The sequence below is a fragment of the Myotis myotis genome, unplaced genomic scaffold, assembly GCF_014108235.1.
Source record: "Myotis myotis isolate mMyoMyo1 unplaced genomic scaffold, mMyoMyo1.p scaffold_m19_p_1, whole genome shotgun sequence".
Taxonomy (NCBI): domain Eukaryota; kingdom Metazoa; phylum Chordata; class Mammalia; order Chiroptera; family Vespertilionidae; genus Myotis; species Myotis myotis.
Genome location: NW_023416313.1, coordinates 64,308,970 through 64,327,988, shown reverse-complemented (window position 1 = coordinate 64,327,988; position 19,019 = coordinate 64,308,970). Strand labels below are relative to the sequence as shown.

The window sequence follows — 19,019 nt, the reverse complement described above, 5'->3', positions numbered from 1 at the left end:
AAAAATATATATACATGGATGCTCATTTTAGTAGATTGCAATGTAAGAACTGGAAGCAAGTTAAATATATATCAATAGGAAATTATTAAGTACAATCATGTATGCAATAACATTTTACTATTACAAAGAATGAAGTCTTATGTGCCAACATGAAGAGTTTCTTAATATATATTTTTAGGGAGAAAAGATACTGTAGATAACAGGCATATTTTTTTTTCTCACATGCATAAAATAAATGTGTATGTGTGTGTATTCTGGTATATACCCCCAAATTTTATAATGAGACCCAGCAAATTGTTAATTTTACAAAAAGTGAGACTTCAAGTTGGAGTAGAAGAATATATTTATTTTACACCCTTTAGTCTATTTGAATTTATTAAAATTGATTTAATTACATTAAAAGTAATACTGAGCTATTTTATAGACCTCCAACTTCTAAATAATGGAACTATGGAGAAAAACAGTAATATAGGTTCATTGATAGCTTAATATTTTTCAAATACACCACTTCCAAGGAATGACTTAAATTGATACTTGTTAATTTTCTATTCTTTCTAATTTTGCTTCTTTTCATTTGGTTTGTTTTGATTATTTAGTCTTATTATTTATAAATAATTTATCATGATCCTTATCAAATAATACTGTTTACTAAAGAAGTCTTATATACATGATAAACAAATGTTGCAGGAATGATTTAGTATATTTTTCACCGTGTTACAAAATAGTAAATGACATAGAAGCAACAGGCAAATTCCATTCTGGCAAATTCTCCATTATGAGTACAAGGAGCTGGGAGGTGGGGGTAGGGGTGGGGAGTGGGGTTTGAGGAAGAGTTGCTGCAGGATTTACTGGCAGCTGCTTTGGTGGGGATCATGGGCGCCTGTCTTTCCCTATTACACTTAGTCTCTGAGGATGGGTAAGTGTGATGTTAGATACGCTTTCTCAGAAAGGTCCTCACCAACAAGAGGCCTTACTCTGTTGCCCAATTTTATGGGTGTTTTGAGAACCACTTCTAGTTCAGGAGAGGCTTACTTGCTTTGTGAGATTTTTATTAAAGAAGAATTTTAAAATAATTTTATTGTAATTTATATCTTGGAAAGTGTTGAAAGTATAAAGATCTAATAACAATCCTTCTATCCATTAATCAGTCAAACGTCCATGATTGCAGCTTCCAGGATCAATTGTTAGTATTATATTACTATTTAATATGTTACTGCATCTTAAGGAACATAGCTATGTTACATCATATTTTAGTCTTTTTGCTTCAATTATCATATGAATTTCCTCTCATTGCTAAACACTTTTCCTTGCCCTGGCCTATGTGGCTCAGTTCATTGGGCATTGTCTTGTGCATCCAAAGGTTGCTGGTTCGATTCCTGGTCAGGGCACATGCCTGGGTTGGGGAATCAGTCCCCAGTAGGTGGTGTGCAGGAGGCAGCCAATCAATGATTCTCTCTCATAATTGATGTTTTTTCTCTCTCTTCCTTCCTCTCTGAAATAAAAAACAAACAAACAAAAATAATAAAAATAAACCTTTTCCTTAACATTTTTCCAATATGCTTAATATTCCATTCTGAATTTATATTTTGCACAACTATCAATCTAAATTTGGATATTTAAGTCAATTTCATTTAAAAATATTTAGCCATTATAAAAAAAGTCACTAAAAACTGTTTTTAATTCTCCTTCATGGTTCTGGTGATCATTTTATTTGTTTCCTTTTCTTTTTAAAATTTTTGTACACATTATGGAATAGAACAGCCACTTAAGATTTTATTTTTATTACTAAAAGTTTCACATATGTACTCAAATAGGCAAATTAGCCATCTCAGATTGAGGAGTATTCAGAAATTTCAAAGGTAGCTTTGACTGGAAGCATGTGCAGCTATTTATCTTTTTAAACTTTATTTATAATATTGTTGATATTATTATGTACCCAACTTCCCACTCCCTGTCCTTTGCCCACCTCCACTCAGTCCCCACCCGCCCTTCCCTCTGGCCATCACCACACTGTGATCTGAGTCTATGGATTAGGCATATATGTTCCTTGGCTAATCCTTTCGCTTTCTTTCATCCAGTCCCCCTATTTATTTTTTATATCTTGAGCTTTTATCATGTTCTGCTCTTTCCTTATACTTTTTGTTCTTTTTAAAAATCTCCTTAATAATTTAAAATGTGCTTATTTTATAGTTTCTTTCAGATTATCTTATTACCAGAAGTTTTTGTGTTCTAATCGCTCTGTTGTAATGCTTACTGTATTTATGTTGGAGTATTTCCTTTTCGGATTTGTACTTTGGAGTTAGTATCATCTTTTTGATGATTGTGTGTGTTTATTTGCCCAGGCTAGAGAATAATGCTGAAGGAAAATAACAGTCAACCTAGAAATCTGTAATGCTAATACAGAGTGGCTTTGCATTTTCCTCTACCGGTTGTTTTAAATTTAATAGTTGAAAATGAATGTATATGCTAAATTTTTGGCTTAAGGATTCCTATGCCACAAGATAACACAGACTGAACATTCACTTTCACAAATAAATTTCTATTTTTTTTTTAAGTCTTACAGAGCTCTTGGAAGGTACAATTTCCTTTTTTGTCCCTTGAACTTTTGGTGGAATCCTTATCTTACACTGAAGAAGTGGTCTTTTGGGATTCTAACTTCATGGAAGGTTTTATGTCTACCTCTTCCCAGGGAATGGGTTCAAGGCCACATCTGTTATCCCTGTATGGAAATGGAAGCCGTAGCCTCTGCCCCTGGGTCTATAATTCTCCCAACTCTCCCTGACTCATTCCATTTGTCTTGTGAGCTGCCAGTTCTGCCTTCTCTCTGGCACCTGAATGTTTCTCTTTCTTTCAATAGACATCAGCTATATATTTAAGTCTTTTCATTATGTATGTACTTAGCATTTTCATAATTTTAATATTTTAAAATTATAATTTATTTTTAAAAATTTTTGTGTACACTGCTATGGTCAAGGTCAGCCAAATATTTGTTCTAAATATATGGAAACATTAAGATTGTCAAAATTTTATTTTTCATTGATATGCTTGGCCTTTCAGAATAAAAATTCAAGGGGCGATATAATACTTTGTTTGATAAGTACTATAAAGTGGGAAAATGTGAGAATATAAAATAAATTGTGAAAACAAAGGCCATGGATGCTAAAACTGAGATGCTGAATTCACAAAATATTGTTCTTGCTATTCTAGTTCCAATAAATTAAAAGTGATTAAAGTATACATTCCAATTGTAAATCAATCCCAACTTTGCAAATGAAGGGTTGACTGGGATGTTGGAGGTAGTGATGGAGGGGAAAATACTTACAGGTTGCTTATCATAACTTTGAGCTTCACTTGTTTCTTCTTTGACGTTTAAGGCAATGTTTTATTCTGGGTGTCAGAGTTACATGTCCAATGGAAAGAAGTTTTTCCATTTTTCCCTTCTCGTGGAGACTCAGGTACATGAAGAAGGGGCAAGAGCACAATGATGTGAACAACTTCTTTTCTAAGGAAACATAGTTCAAACTAAATAATAAAGTTGCTGCCGCAATAGAACAGTAGTTCAGCTTCTGTTACTACATAGTATGAAGGGTCGAGATAAGACATGACTTAATTTCTTAAGAATCTTGTTGAAAAAAATTAGACTCGTTTTTTTTTTCAAGTAGAATATAGTATGGAAATATTTATTAGCGAGAAAAAAAATCTCTAAACTTTTAATTTTAAGAGTTAATGTAGTTAAGAATTTAATGGCACCTATTTTAACATTAAAATCACTCAATTTGATTCCAAGCTCTGCTAGCTACTATTTGTTGCTTTGGGGCAAATAACATAAATTCTTTCTGTTTATTTATCTATAAAATGACAATCATAATACCAAACTCCCATGCTTCAAGTGAGAGTTCAAGCGAAATACATATAAAATATATAAAGCACTTAGCACAGTGCCTGTGTGTGATTATCGCTGATGCACAACAGCCACTATTTGAAATCAACACAGAGATGTCAGAATCACTTGAGGTGAAAAAGACTCCAAAATGTGAGGAGCGCATCTCTTATCTAAGTAGCGCAACTTCTGAGGTGCCTGGGCACAAGTAGAGGAGATAATATTATTCCCAAAGCGTGAAAATAGGGTAGTGGGAATTTTTCTATGATGTGAACCCCAATTTACAGAAAACGAATCCTTGCTTGAGAGGGAAAGAGCAGTATTACTTTTGTAAATGAGCCTCTGTGGGTACCCTATGTTGATGTGTTTGCTCTGGTACAAATACTTTTATTCTCTGTGACCCACTTAGGCAACCGTAAATCTTCTTTTTGTTTGATCAAAAAATGTCCAAGTCCAGATAAGTTTTGTAGTGATTAGAAAGCATATTCCTTGTGAGTAAAATATTCGATTCCTTGCTTTTAATTTGCCCATCCTTTTTTTCTAAGCAAATTTGCATCTTCTGTGGTAGGCTTGGCAGGAACTCACAGTTATCTTATTCTTTGAGAAGGCAGTGGTGACATTGAGTCACCTGAGTGCTATCTCTGGGCAACAATGACAAATGGTCACTTGCAGTGCAAAGATCAAGTGCTCAGAGTGCGAGGTCAGCTGCTTTACATGACACCTAATGTGACTGTCATTTCTCAGGGTCCCTCGCTAAAGGCAGGGTGGCGACATGGTGTACCCATCACTAAGGTGCCATGTCTGGCATCTAAATGGAGCTCAGTAATTCCAGCGGAGCCAAGTTATTAGAGATCTAATTGCCATTGTCTAATAAATTCTTTTGAGGTCTTTGTGTGTTGGTTTACTTAAATATTCAATGTATCCAGCTGGAAGCAGTTATTAAAAATATAATTGTTTTGTAAATTTTTATTTTTCAATCCCAAAACATCCTCATGAATTAATAAACAGCATTCAGATAAACTAAGAATATTCATCAATAATGCAAGGTTTTTCGTGTCATTGGGGGAATATAATCTTACTCTACTGATGATCAGAAACTCTGGGGAAATAACATATCCTCTGTAATACATTTCCATCTTGGATTTTCTAGATCATGTTTAGTTGGAGCGTTTTTACTTTGAACAACAATGTTTTTATTCACCTTTTTTCCAATAGAGCTTATTTGAACTCACCATCATCTTAAGTTTATTTCCAGTTATTACTTTCCTGCTTGCCTTTCCAAAGCTGGCTATGAATTTATTATGAATGCACAGTGGGCTTTAAAAGAGCAAAGCTAATTTTCCTTAAAATGAGCAATAGTGGACTTGTTCCCAACTAGGAGAATAGAACATAACCTTCCTAAGACATTTAGATGTTCCCCAAAAGACTGACTGATAGTCAACAAATGGGGGGAATATAAAATTTCTCCAAAGGGATGAATGCTTCCTTAAGTGGCCTGATTGACAGCTCTAGACTTGCCCAGTAATACTGTCATCTGAGGGACCCTACACTTTCCCCGCCGGGTTTTCTGAAGTCTCTCTGGTGTCATAAGGGGACAAACCCCTGTGGTACTGCCAGGCCCCTCTCTGTCAGAGGGCTAAGACCTGGACTAATTCATTGCAGTGCAGTTTAATTAAACTGCACCAGAGTTGTTTCCCTGGTAAAATAAGTGTGGGAAGAGAATGTGTGTCAAAAGGGACATGCCCCTTACTGTGTGTGCTTTATTGTTACACCACAGCTAATATATTGTGGGAATTCCCATGGAGTCAATGATAAACTGTATTATCGAGCTCCATAAAATAGGCATTCTACTAGTGCAGGTTACTGTAGCTCACAATTCTATTAATCCTTCTAATTTATTATATTATAGCTGTATGTGAGGTCTCATAAATTTATTATACCCCTTTCATCTAAAAAAACCCCACAACCCACCATGCTTGTTTCTCCCCTCAAATAAAACCTCTTATTATTTGTTGTGTCTGTCTCTAAAAATGTAATAGCCACTTGTAAGAAAATATAATTACTGGCTGAGAAATGTAAATTGCATTTGACATGTCTTCTATTCTAAAATTAAAAAATTCTATTAAGCCTTGCTGTATGAGTACAAACACTGGTGCATGAAGACCCATTGGGTTTTTATTTCCAGTTTTCTGGCAGTAAGCTCACATAAATGACACCTTTGTCATTTTCACTGTTTTCATCATTTTGTTTATGATAAATGAATTTAATTATAGTACTCTTTCCTCTATCATTTACATTGGAGGGCAGTAGAAGGGCAGAGATAACAGCTTCATCCATTTCATTAGATTTGGCAATCTCTAATGCCAAGTACAATGCCTGGCATATATTAGAGACTCAAAGGCATATGTTATGTAATAGACATGAACGCAATAGGAAATTCTGTGATTTCCTTGTGTAAATCTCCATATAATTTTTTACCTACATATTTATTAACATGTTTATTAATAACAGTTTATTTTTTATCAGGTGCACTTGCACAAATATTTGGTTTACTGGTTAAAAGGATAATACCTAAAGAAGTAGGAATAAGTTCATTAAGTTATGAAATTTTAGTAGATTACATTTCCTTAGTTTCAGAAAACTTGATGCCTCAAAAAAAGATAGAACTTGGGCGCTGAGAATAATCCAGAGACTCTGTGGTCTGGTCCTCAGGTGATAAGAAGAAATGTGGAGAGGAAAACCAAGATGGTGGTATAGGTAAACACCTGAAATTGCTGCCTTGCACAACCACTTCAAAAATATAACTAAAAGACAAAACGGACATCATCCAGAACCACAGGAAGGCTGGCTGAGTGGAAATTCTACAACTAGAAGGAAAGAGAAAAGCACACTGAGACTCAGGGGAGGTGCAGAAGTAAAGTGCAGAGGTATGGAGGCGCACGTGGAAAGGGCTGGCAACTGAGGACACGGTTGTCTTTTTCAATTGGGAGGGAGTCTCAAGCTCTTGACTGCTCTGAACTCCAGTTCCGGGTGAGTCTCTGGGGACCCAGACTCACAAGGGGAGAAACTGGACTGTCTGGCAGCAGGTGGAACTCGAGGGTGGCTTTCTCTCAGATGTGCTTGAAGCGATTACCACAGGACATTGAGACCTGGGGCCTCTTAGGGCAGGACTGAGGATCAGCCATAGCTGTTTGCTCCGCCCTGTTGATCCCCTGAGACCCCGCCCCACCCAAGCTGTGTGCAGAGGCTTTTGCATATGAAAGGCCTGGCCCTTTGCAATCTAAAATTACCTAACAAACTGCAGCTGGGTCAGAGAGACCCAGAACCTCCAAAAGAAGGCCCAAGGCCCCACAGCAGCTTGCATTGCTTCACAGCTGGGCCTCATCTGGGCACCTCCAAACCCCAAACAAAGAAGAGGAATCTGCAGATCTCTCCTTAGCTCCTGCTGGGTAGTATCAGGCAGAGGCTAAATTAGCACCTCCTTAGAGAGCCAAGAGCCAGTGTACCCAGTGGTCAGAGTGGGACCATCCAGATTACAACAGATCCATAAGGGACACACTCAGGGGGCAGACTCAGAGAGCACCAAAGCCCCACTGAAGCAAGTCTTGCCCCAGAAGGGTATCTCTAGCACAGAAGTTCTCCCATTGCAGACATAGCTGATTCTCACAGCCAATTGGCCTGGAGGTCAATTCCTCCCAGTGATACCTACAACAATCAAGGCATAACTACAACCAGACTGTGCACAAAGCCCACAAGGGGGTGCACCAAGAGTGTCCTCCTCAGGTAATTGGGGAGGCTGAACCACTGGGCCCTAGAGGACACTTAGCACAGAAAACCACTGTATTAACACAGGGAAACATAAAAAATGCGGAGACAAAAATACAGGTCACAAATGACAGAAATGGAGGAAAGCAAACTACTGGATATAGAGTTCAAAACCACACTTATAAGGTTTTTCAAGAATTTTCTAGAAACAGCCAATAAATTTAGTGAGATCATCAAGAAATCTAGTGAGACCCTTGAGGATATGAAAAAGGACCAACTAGAAATTAAGCATACACTGACTGAATAAAGAATATTATACAGAGTTCCAACAGCAGACTAGAGGATCACAAGAATCAAGTCAAAGATTTGAAATACCAAGAAGCAAAAAACACCCAACCAGAAAAGCAAAAAGAAAAAAGAATCCAAAAATATGAAGATAGTGTAAGAAGCCTCTGGGACAACTTCAAGCATACCAACATCCGAATTATGGGGGTGCCAGAAAAAGAGAGAGAGCAAGATATTGAAAACCTCTTTAGTGAGAAACTAAGATGGTGGCATAGGTAAACACCGGGAAATTGTCGCCTCACACAACAATTGAAAATTACCGCAAAGGACTGAGCAAACATCATCCAGAACAACAGAAAGGCTGGCTGAGTGTAAATTCTACAACTAGAAGGAAAGAGAAGCACGCTGAGAGCCAGAGGCGCTGCGGAGGTGAAGTGCAGAGGTACGGCGGCTCGCGCGCACGAGGAAAGGGGGTGGCACCTGAGGACGCGGCTGCCTTTTTGAATCACAAACTCCCAACTGCTCTGAACTCCGGTTCCGGGAAGTCTCTGGGGACCCAGGTCTCATACGGGGAGAAGCTGGTCTGTCCGGCAGCGGGCGAACTTGAAGGCGGCTTTCCCTCAGAGGTGCTTGCAGCCGTTACCGGGACACTGAGACCCGCGACTCCGGGCGGAAAATCGGCCATAGCTCCCTGATCTGCCCTTTGATTCCCTGAGACCCCGCCCCACCCAGGCTGCGACAGAGGCTTTTGCATGTGAATGTACCTAACTGCAGCCCAGCCAGGCAGACCCGGAACTTCCAAGAGAAGGCCCAAGGCCCCGCAGCGGCTTGCATTGCTTCACAGCTGAGCCTCTTCGTGGCTCCTGCTGTGTGGCCTCAGGCAGAGGCTGAATTAGCACCTCCTTAGATCCAGGAGCCACTGGACCATCCAGATTGCAACTCCTCGATCCATAAGGGACACACTCAGGGAGCAGACTCAGTGAGCACCAAAGCCCCACTGAAGCAAGTCTTGCCCCAGAAGGGTGTCTTCAGCACAGAAGTTCTCCCACTTTAGACACAGCTGATTCTCACAGCCAATTGGCCTGGAGGTCAATTCCTCCCAGTGATTCTATAACAACCAAGGCACCAAGAGTGCACCAAGAGTGTCCACCCCAGGTAACTGGGGAGGCTGAGACACTGGGCCCTACAGGACACCTGGCACACAAAGCCACTCTATCAACACAGGGAAGCAGCCAAAATGCGGAGACAAAGAAACAGGTCACAAATGGCAGAAATGGAGGAAAGCAAACGATTGGATATAGAGTTCAAGGCCACGTTTATAAGGTTTTTCAAGAATTTTATGGAAACCGCCGATAAATGTAATGAATCCCTCAATAAGTATAGTGAGACCATGGAGGACATGAAAAAGGACCAACTAGAAATTAAGCATACACTGACTGAAATAAAGAATAATTTACAGAGATCCAGCAGCAGACAAGAGGATTCCAAGAATCAAGTCAAAGATTTGAAATTCAAAGAAACAAAAAATACCCAACCGAAAAAGAAAAAAGAAAAGAGATTCCAAAAATATGAAGATAGTGTAAGGAACCTCTGGGACAACTTCAAGCGTACCAACATCAGAATTATAGGGGTACCAGAAGGAGAGAGAGGGCAAGATATTGAAAACCTTTTTGAAGAAATAATGACAGAAAACTTCCCATACCTGGTGAAAGAAATGAACTTACAAGTCCAGGAAGCGCAGAGAACCCCAAACAAAAGGAATCCAAAGAGGACCACACCAAGACACATCATAATTAAAATGCCAAGAGCAAAAGATAAAGAGAGAATCTTAAAAGCAGCAAGAGAAAGACAGTCAGTTACCTACAAGGGCGTACCCATACGACTGTCAGCTGATTTCTCAACAGAAACCATGCAGGCCAGAAGAGAGTGGCAAGAAATATTCAAAGTGATGAATAGCAAGAACCTGCAACCAAGATTACTTTATCCAGCAAAGCTATCATTCAGAATAGAAGGTCAGATAAAGAGCTTCACGGATAAGAAAAAGCTAAAGGAGTTCATCACCACCAAACCAGCATTATATGAAATGCTGAAAGGTATTCTTTAAGAAGAGGAAGAAGAAAAAGGAACTCTGACCATTTGCCACAGCATGGATGGAACTGGAGAGTGGATAAATACCACATGATCTCACTCATTTGTGGAATATAATGAACAACATAAGCTGATGACTGTCGGGACTTGGAGGGAAGGTAGGGGAGGGTGGGGGTAAGGGGGAAAGATCAACCAAAGGACTTATATGCAAGCATATAGGCCTAATCAATGGACATGGACAACGGGGGGGTGAGGGCATGAGCGGGGGGCGGGGGTAGAGGGTAACGTGGGGACAAGGACACATATGTAATATCTTAATCAATAAAAAATATATTAAAAAAAAAAAGAAAACCTCTTTGAAGAAACAATGACAGAAAACTTCCCCTACCTGGTGAAAGAAATAGACTTACAAGTCCAGGAAGCGCAGAGAACCCCAAACAAGAGGAATCCAAAGAGGACCACACCAAGACACATCATTAAAATGCCAAGAGCAAAAGACAAAGAGAGAATCTTAAAAGCAGCAAGAGAAAGAAAGCCAGTTACCTACAAGGGAGTACCCATACGACTGTCAGCTGATTTCTCAACAGAAACTATGCAGGTCAGAATGGACTGGCAAGAAATATTCAAAGTTATGAATAGCAAGAACATACAACCAAGATTACTTTACCCAGCAAAGCTATCATTCAGAATTGAAGGTCAGATGAAGAGCTTCACAGATAAGAAAAAGCTAAAGGAGTTCATCACTACCAAACCAGTATTATATGAAATGCTGAAAGGTATTCTTTAAGAAGATGAAGAAGAAGGAAAAGGAAAAGAAAAAAATTATGAACAACAAATACATATCTATCAATAAGTGAATCTAAAAATCAAGTAAATAAAAAATCTGATGAACAGAATAAACTGGTGAATATAATAGAATCAGGGGCATAGAAAGGGAGTGGACTTACAATTCTCAGAGGGAAAGGGGTGCGGGGGGTGTAGGAAGAGACTGGACAAAAATCGTACACCTATGAATGAGGACAGTGGGAGGCGGAAAGGGCAGAGGGTGGGGTGGGAACTGGGTGAAGGGGAGCTATGGGGGGGAAAAAAAGGAACAACTGTAATAATCTGAAAAATAAAGATCTAATTAAAAAAATGAAGAAATGTGAATTGAGAGACACTTATATCTATTGCTGGTCAGAATCATACCTGTGCTATTTGTAAATAAACTGAGATGAACTTAGAAGCATTTCACTTTTAATTAGGGAATCTCCTTTTATTATCCTGGAGTAAAAAGCCAAGTGCTAATTGTCACAGAAAGACTGGGCATAGGATAGAACTCTATCCAGTTGAAGTTACTATCTCAGATCCCAGGCGAACAGCAAAAATAACCTAAAGTCTTGTTAGCAACTTATGCCTTCCATCTCTTTTCACTTGTTACATTTTGAAATGGACCAACTCCATTTCTCCACAAAGCAAATGACAAGTACATGTTTAGATCCCTACTCCACTCCTAATTTGCATAATCAAATACTGCAACAAGGAAAATGTGCCCTACTCACTCTCTAACTACAGAATAAGTGGTCTCAGAGAGATAAAAGTGTGTAGTTTCTAGAACTTGACAACCAAAGGGATTTAGGACTTCACATAGTCTTAAATCTTTAATTTGATTAGCATCTCCTCTATTTCGCCTGATTATAAATTGTGCAAAGCACTATATCAAGTGTGGTGCATGGGTTATTTAATTGAATCTTCATAATATACTTAAGAGGAAGGTGCAATTATTACCTCTGACCAATGGGTTAGGACACAAAATATTTGCAAGTTTATGTAACTTGCTCCAGGTCATACGTGTAGCAGATGGTAGAGCAGGTATTGCAGATGGAGTAATTACTTCAGGTCTGTGCATCTGGCTGCTTTGCAATATCTGTATCCCCCACCCAACCCCTGTGTAGACAGTTTCTTTTTCTTGACAGTGTCTAGTCAGTGCAGGCTCTTTTGGTCCACTCACAGCAGATGTAAAACTTAAGAGAGGTTGATTGGCCTTAAGGCAGAGGATTGGAGGAACCAACTTCTTTAGAATAACTATCTTAATGATTACTTGAAGATGAGATTTCTCACTTTGGAGGCCCATACACATTTAAGTTCTTATCTATATATATAAAAGCCTAAGCAACAAGCCAACCGTTCGACCATCTGACCAGTAGCTATGATGCACACTAACCCCCAAGGGGAAGATGCTCAATGCAGGAGCGGAAACCACAGGCATGGAAACATGGAACAGACTGAAGAATCTCAGAGGAAAGCAGGGAGGGGAGAGGGTAGGAAGAGATTAACCAAAGATCTTATATGCATACTAGAGGCCTGGTGCATGGATTCATGCACCAGTGGGGTCCCTTGGCCTGGCCTGCACCCTCTCGCAATCTGGGACCCCTTGGGGAATGTCAGAGAGCCAGTTTCATCCCGATCCCCGCAGGTCAGGCCAAGGGACCCCACCTGCTGGAGGGACCCCACTCACTCTGCAGAGTGAGCCATGGTGCTGCCCCAAGTGCGGCTGGCGGGGAGGGACCACGGGAGGTTGGCTCTAGGGCATGTTCGGCCCATATTGCCCAGTCCTGCCAGCCACCTTCTAATTAATTTCCTTTCAATGTGTATGAATCCATGTACCGGGGCACTAGTTGTAATATAAAATACCATAAATCAGATATATAACATGGTGGTTCCTTACACATTTTCAAAGAACAAAGTGAAGTCTAATAATACATGAATAAAATATGTAAACACTTGAATGACTTTATAGACTTATTTTACTAAAAAAAAATTAGAGGCCCTGGCCTAGTAGCTCAGTTGGTTAGAGCATTATCCTGATATGTCAAGATTGGGGATGTGATTTTCAGTTAGGGCACATACAAGAAATAACCAATGGATGCATAAATAAGTGGAACAACAAATTGATCTCTCTCTCAAATCAATAAATAAAATAAATTAGAAATGAAATTTAATCTTTTTATAATTTAAAAGCACAAAGATTGCTTCTGTATTGGCAAAACCAACAGTTTTGTAAAATAATGTTTTGAATTTTGGTATGAAAAAATATGATAAAGATAGTGAAATTAAAAGTTTTTCAAATGTTATGTTTCATTTTGATAATAGGAAAATAGAATAAACACACATTTAAAGATTTTTAACACATTCTTATTAATGTAATGCAAATTACCATTCTGGTTGTTTAGAAATATAGGAAGAAAAGCTTATTTTCTCCTGGATTGAAATAAAAGAACATTTTTTTTGACATGATGATTGACACAGCATTTTATATATAGTGTCACTGAGAAGTGAATAAAGCATTTTTAAAAATATTTTAGTAGTAATATTTGAGATTCCGTATATACACACACACACACACACACACACACACACACACACACACACATATATATATATATATATATATATATATATATATATATATATATGAAGTACTATGTGGAGAAATTTAAGGTTTGATTTTTTTAGAATTTAGGGTTTTTTTTAATTCTTTATTCTTGAAAGTATTACATATGTCCCCTTCCCCAACCCAGGCCACCCCACCCTCCTGCCCAAGGCCTTCAGCACCCTATTGTCTGTGTCCATGGGTTATGGATATATGCATACAAGGTCTTTGATTGATTACCTCTCACCTACCCAACTTCCCCCACCTTCCCTCTGAGATTCTGCACTCTGTTGCAAGCTTCCATGTCTCTAGATCCACTCCATTCATCAGTTTATTTTGTTACTTAGATTCCACATATGAGTGCGATCCTGTGATACTTGTCTTTCTCTGCTGGCTTATTTTGCTTAGGATAATACTCTCCAGGTCCCTCTATGCTATCTCAAAGGGCAAGAGATTCTTTTTTACTGCTGCATAGTCTTCCATGGTATAATGTACCACAGCCTTTTTTTATCCACTCATCTACTGATGGGCACTTGGACTGTTTCCAAATCTTAGCTATTGTAAATTGTGCTGCTATGAACATAGGGGTGCATATGTCCTTTCTGATTGGTGTTTTAGGTTTTTTAGGATATATTCCTAGAAGTGGGCTCACTGGGTCAAATGGGAGTTCCATTTTTAATTTTTTAAGGGAACTCCATACTGTTTTTCATAATGGCTGCACTAGTGTGCATTCCCACCAGCAGTGTACGAGGGTTCCCTTTTTGCCACATCCTCGCCTGCACTTGTCATTTGTTGATTTGTTGTTGGTAGCCATTCTGACAGGTGTGAGGTGATACCTCATTTTTGTTTTAATTTGCACCTCTCTGATGATCAGTGGCTTTGAACATTTTTTCATATGTCTGTTGACCATCTGTATGTCTTCTTCGGAGAAATGTCTATTTAGGTCCTTTGCCCATTTTTTAATAGGATTGTTTGTCTTCCTTTTGTTAATTGTATGAGTTCCTTATATATTTTGGATATTAAACCTTTGTCAGATGCATCATTGCCAAATATGTTCTCCCATACAGTTTAAAAAATTAATTATAATGTACAATAGAGTAGCTGTTAATAGAACTATGTTCAAAATAGCAGACATTTTTGCTTCTAATCTTTGCACGATTGTTAGCATATTTATAATCTTTATAAACTTCCCTAACCTCAAAGTCTCAGTATTTTTATCTGCAAAAAGGAGCTAAAATTCTTGACATATACCTGGTGCTTAAAGAAAAAAATAGTTTGCCAAAATATATTTAAAATATTACATTTTTCTATCTCATTCATTTTCTATTGAGATGAATGAGATGAATAAATCTCAATATTTTTACTTTAATTTCAAAATTAATTTATAAATAACATTAAAGCATAAAGTTTAATGTGGAGGAACTTTAAATCATATGGAATTGTTAGAAGGGAGAGATCATGCTACCTCATGGCAAAAAGAGTAGTCCATAGAAAGAACAATAACTCTTAGAAAGGAAAGAAACATTGTTAGCACTATTTCCTCCTGTGCAAAAATAACTATTTTGCTTTCTGTAGGTAATGAGCAAATTGAAGGCACTCTCTACATTTTGCCAAACCAAGGAGGCCCATCTCCCTTAATATTTGCCATTCTGTTATTTTAGATCTTAGCTTGCCTTTGATATGATGCTATGTTGCTAGGTTCTTAGGCAACATTGCAGTTGCAGTTTAGGTGCCTGCATTCTTAGGACTTTTCATGTGACTATAAAACCTCTGTAAACGCTCTTGCCTTCTTCTGGTATATAACCCAGAGTCAGAGTGAACATCTCAAGATAGAGTGCCCTGGAGAAGAGTAACATGATCTTTGACCTGCTTGTGACATACTGTATAAAGATTTTGGGAAATGCTGTCTAGGGTAATCCATCATGAAGCCATTTGGTATAACCTTGATGACCCTGTTCTTTTAGCACAAATATAACCCTGGTGCACCTAGTGTTTTGAAAATTTATATTTATTATATAAAGTCATACACCCTATAAAGCAATAAAAATATAACATGTAAGTTTGTCAGGTAGATTAAAGAGTAGATGTGTGAAAAAGTTGCCTTGTGTTAATGTTGCTCAGTAGCTGTTGAAATTTAAAGACCATGGGAACAACTTTTCCAAGCCAATCAGCCAGACTTGCAAGCTACAACAAATGCTGTATTTCTCTTGGTTGTCAATACAAGTGTGACACTCATACCCATCTCTGATTATACTTTGTAGTTCCACAGTGTTCATGATAGTTTTTCATTTTGATTTGAAAGATATTGGAAACAAATTTTAAAAAACAAATCTAGATTCAAGGAAGTAAAAGCAAGGAACAAAAACTTAGCCAACAAGTAGAAACCTTTGCCATGTGATAAGTGAACAGTGAGTAATGGCAACTATAAATAAGATCCTTGGGGAAAGATGAGAGATTTCTGCAACCTGAAGAGAAACCAGAGTATTTGATTTCTAACTACATTAGTTCACCCACCTTCAGATCTCATCTCATTGACTGAAGTTGTCTCTCATTAGTTTGTTGGAGTCCAGCTTAACTCTCCTCCATTTAATTCCCCAACCTGCAGCATAATCCATCTTTCTAAAGGGCTAATATTTTCTGTCTGGCTTATTTCACTTAGCATAATGTTCTCAAGATCCATCCATGTTGTTGCAAATGACGCTATTTCATCCTTTCTTATGGCTGAGTAGTATTCCATTGTAAAAGCTAAGAACCATATGATTTAACTCATATGTGGGATATAAAACTGCAACTTGTGAACACAAACAGCAGTGTGGTGGTTTCCAGAGGGAAGAGGGTGGGGCGAAAAAGGGTCCTAATATGAGGTGACAGGAGAAGATTTGACTTTGGGTGGTGGGCACATGGTGCTATATGCAGATTTTGTAACTTAGAAATCCACACATGAAACCTATATGTTCATGTTCACCAATGTCACCCCCAATAAAACTTAATAAAAAAATAAAAAGGGGCTCATCTGACCCAGTTAAAATCAAAGCAAAATACTTTTCGGCCATGCTGGGGCACAGGTGGGCCCAACAGCATGGGCTGGGCTCCAGTTAAAGAGGATTGTGGAAGGAAGGGGACAACCCAGTCGTGGACTCTGAGGAGATACATGCACCTGGAGGCCACAGTTCCATGTCCCCAAACCTTCCCTGATTCTCCCAAAGCCAAGCCAAAGCAAAGGCTTTGAAGGCAAAGAAAACAGTGCTGAAAGGTGTCCACAGCCACACACAAAAAATGACCCTCACCTTACCCATCTTCCGATGGCAGAAGACACTGCAGCTCCCAAGGCAGCCTGAATATCCTGGGAAGAGCGCCTTCAGAAGAAACAAGCTTGGCCACAACTTCATCAAGTTCCCCCGACTACCAAGGCAGCCATGAAGAAGATAGAAGACAACAGTACTCTTGTATTCATTGTGGATGTCAGGGCCAACAAGCACCAGATCAAACAGGCTATAAAAAAGCTCTATGACATTGACATGGCCAATGTCAACACCCTGATCAGACCTGATGGAGAGAAAAAAGCCTATGTTCAACTGGCTCCTGACTATGATGAGTTGGATTGAGATCATTTAAACTGAGTCCAGCTGGCTAATTCTAAATAGAAATTTTTACACTGCAAAATAATAATAGAAATTAATAATAATAATAATAATAATAAAATATCGAACAAAATAAAATCAACCAAAACTTAAACAAAACATATCTTCAGTACTTAATCACCAGCTCATCAACTGGTCTCAACTCATGTCATGATCTTACCACTCCAGGCTCAGTTTTCACTTATGACCGCTTCATGCTGCAGCCATGTTAAACTTTCAATGTTTCAAAAGTGCCATGTTTGCTCTTTCACTTCTACGCTTTGCCTTGTCTCAGCCTGGACATCTTTCCCACTTTCTCATCCTTCAGATCTCAGTCTCACATTTTGCTTTACCAAAAGGTAGCAACCACTCTCCAAGTTTGGGTTGGGTACCCTGTATGTACTTACATTGTATCTTGTGCAGGCATTATTGTCTCTGCACAAAAGGAAACAAAAATCAAGGGCCTAACTTGCCCAGTGTTGCACATTTATAAAATATCAGAGCCAGACTCAAAACTCAAAATTCAAAACTTCTGGCTTCCACCATTATTTCAAAGTAGCCTCTCATACGCTTAATTTTACCTTAATAATTATGAGCTTTAGTGGTTTTATGTGGCTTCATTCCTCTATCTCTTTACATTATCCCCCATGCCTAGGTTAACTTTGTGTTTGTGTCTGCCTGGGAAATTCTTATTCATTTTTTAAGATCCAGTTATAGAATGTGACACCTTCTCTGGTGCACCCTCCCTCTTCAGGTCCACAATGTTACTTAGTCCTTACCACTCTTGTGGGGCTAATGATCGCTATTGAAATGACCGACTATATGTTTATCTCTCCTGTTGGCCAGTGAACTTCCTGATGGCAAATGTTTATATCAATCACCTCTATATTCCCTGGCACTCCCTACAGTGCCCCATACATAATGGATTTGGTATTTTAAACTAGAATCATGGAAGCACATATTAACGACCTGAATACTCATTTCTCATATTTTCTTTCTTTGATAGCATGTAAGTTGTCCAGTTTCTCTCTTTGCCTTCCCAAAAATACCCTAATTGATTTCTCAGAGCTTCCAGTCGCAAGGCCTTGCCATTGAAGCTAGGTTATTTTTTTTATTACTAGAGGCCCAGTGCACGAAATTTGTGCACAGGTAGGGTCCCTAGGCCTGGCCGGCAATCAGTGCTAATTGAGACCTTCTGGCTGCCCGCTGGGGCCTTCCTTCATTCTGCATCACCCCCTGGTGGTCAGCACACATCATAGTGAGTGATCAAACTCCCAGTCTCCCAGTTGAACTCCCAGTTGAACACTTTGCATATTAGCCTTTTATATAGAGAGAGATTATTGAATTTATTGGGGTGACATTGGTTAATAAAATGATGTTGGTGTCAAGTGTACAATTCTATAATACTCCATCTGTATATTGTATTGTGTGTTTACCACTCCAAGTCAAGTCTCCTTTGATCACCATTTATGTTGCTTTACCCTCTCCAACCTCCCCTCACCTCTCTTTCCCTCTGGTAGTCACCTTATTGTTGTCTGTTTATAAGTTTTTTTGTGTGTTGTTTAATCCCTTCACCTTTTTCACCCAACTTTCCGAATCTACTCCCCTCTGACAGCTTTTACTCTGTAATCTGTATCTATGAGTCTGTTTCTATTTTGTTTGTTTATTTTGTTCATTAGATTCCACATATAAGTGGAATCATATGGTATTTGCCTTTCTCTGACTGGCTTATTTCACTTAGCATAATACTCACCAAGCTCATCCATGCTGTCGCAAAAAAGATAAGATAGCCATTTTTTTTAATGGCCCTGGTCCTTTAAGAGGACTCTTGTTTCTCCCTCGCAGACAGAATCCTTGCTGATTTTCACAGTCACATGTTATATGGGTGCCTCTTCCTGCCTCTGGTGCTCTGTGCTGGGGAGCCTGGTGTGGGGTTGAGACCCCATGCTCCTCAGGGGGAACCTTTGCA

At 38.8% G+C, this 19,019-nt stretch overlaps 1 pseudogene; it reads left to right on the top strand.

Moving 5' to 3' along the window:
• Window positions 1-16,634: 16,634 nt before the first annotated feature.
• Window positions 16,635-17,035, top strand: LOC118655347 (annotated as a pseudogene).
• The last annotated feature ends 1,984 nt before the right edge of the window (window positions 17,036-19,019 follow it).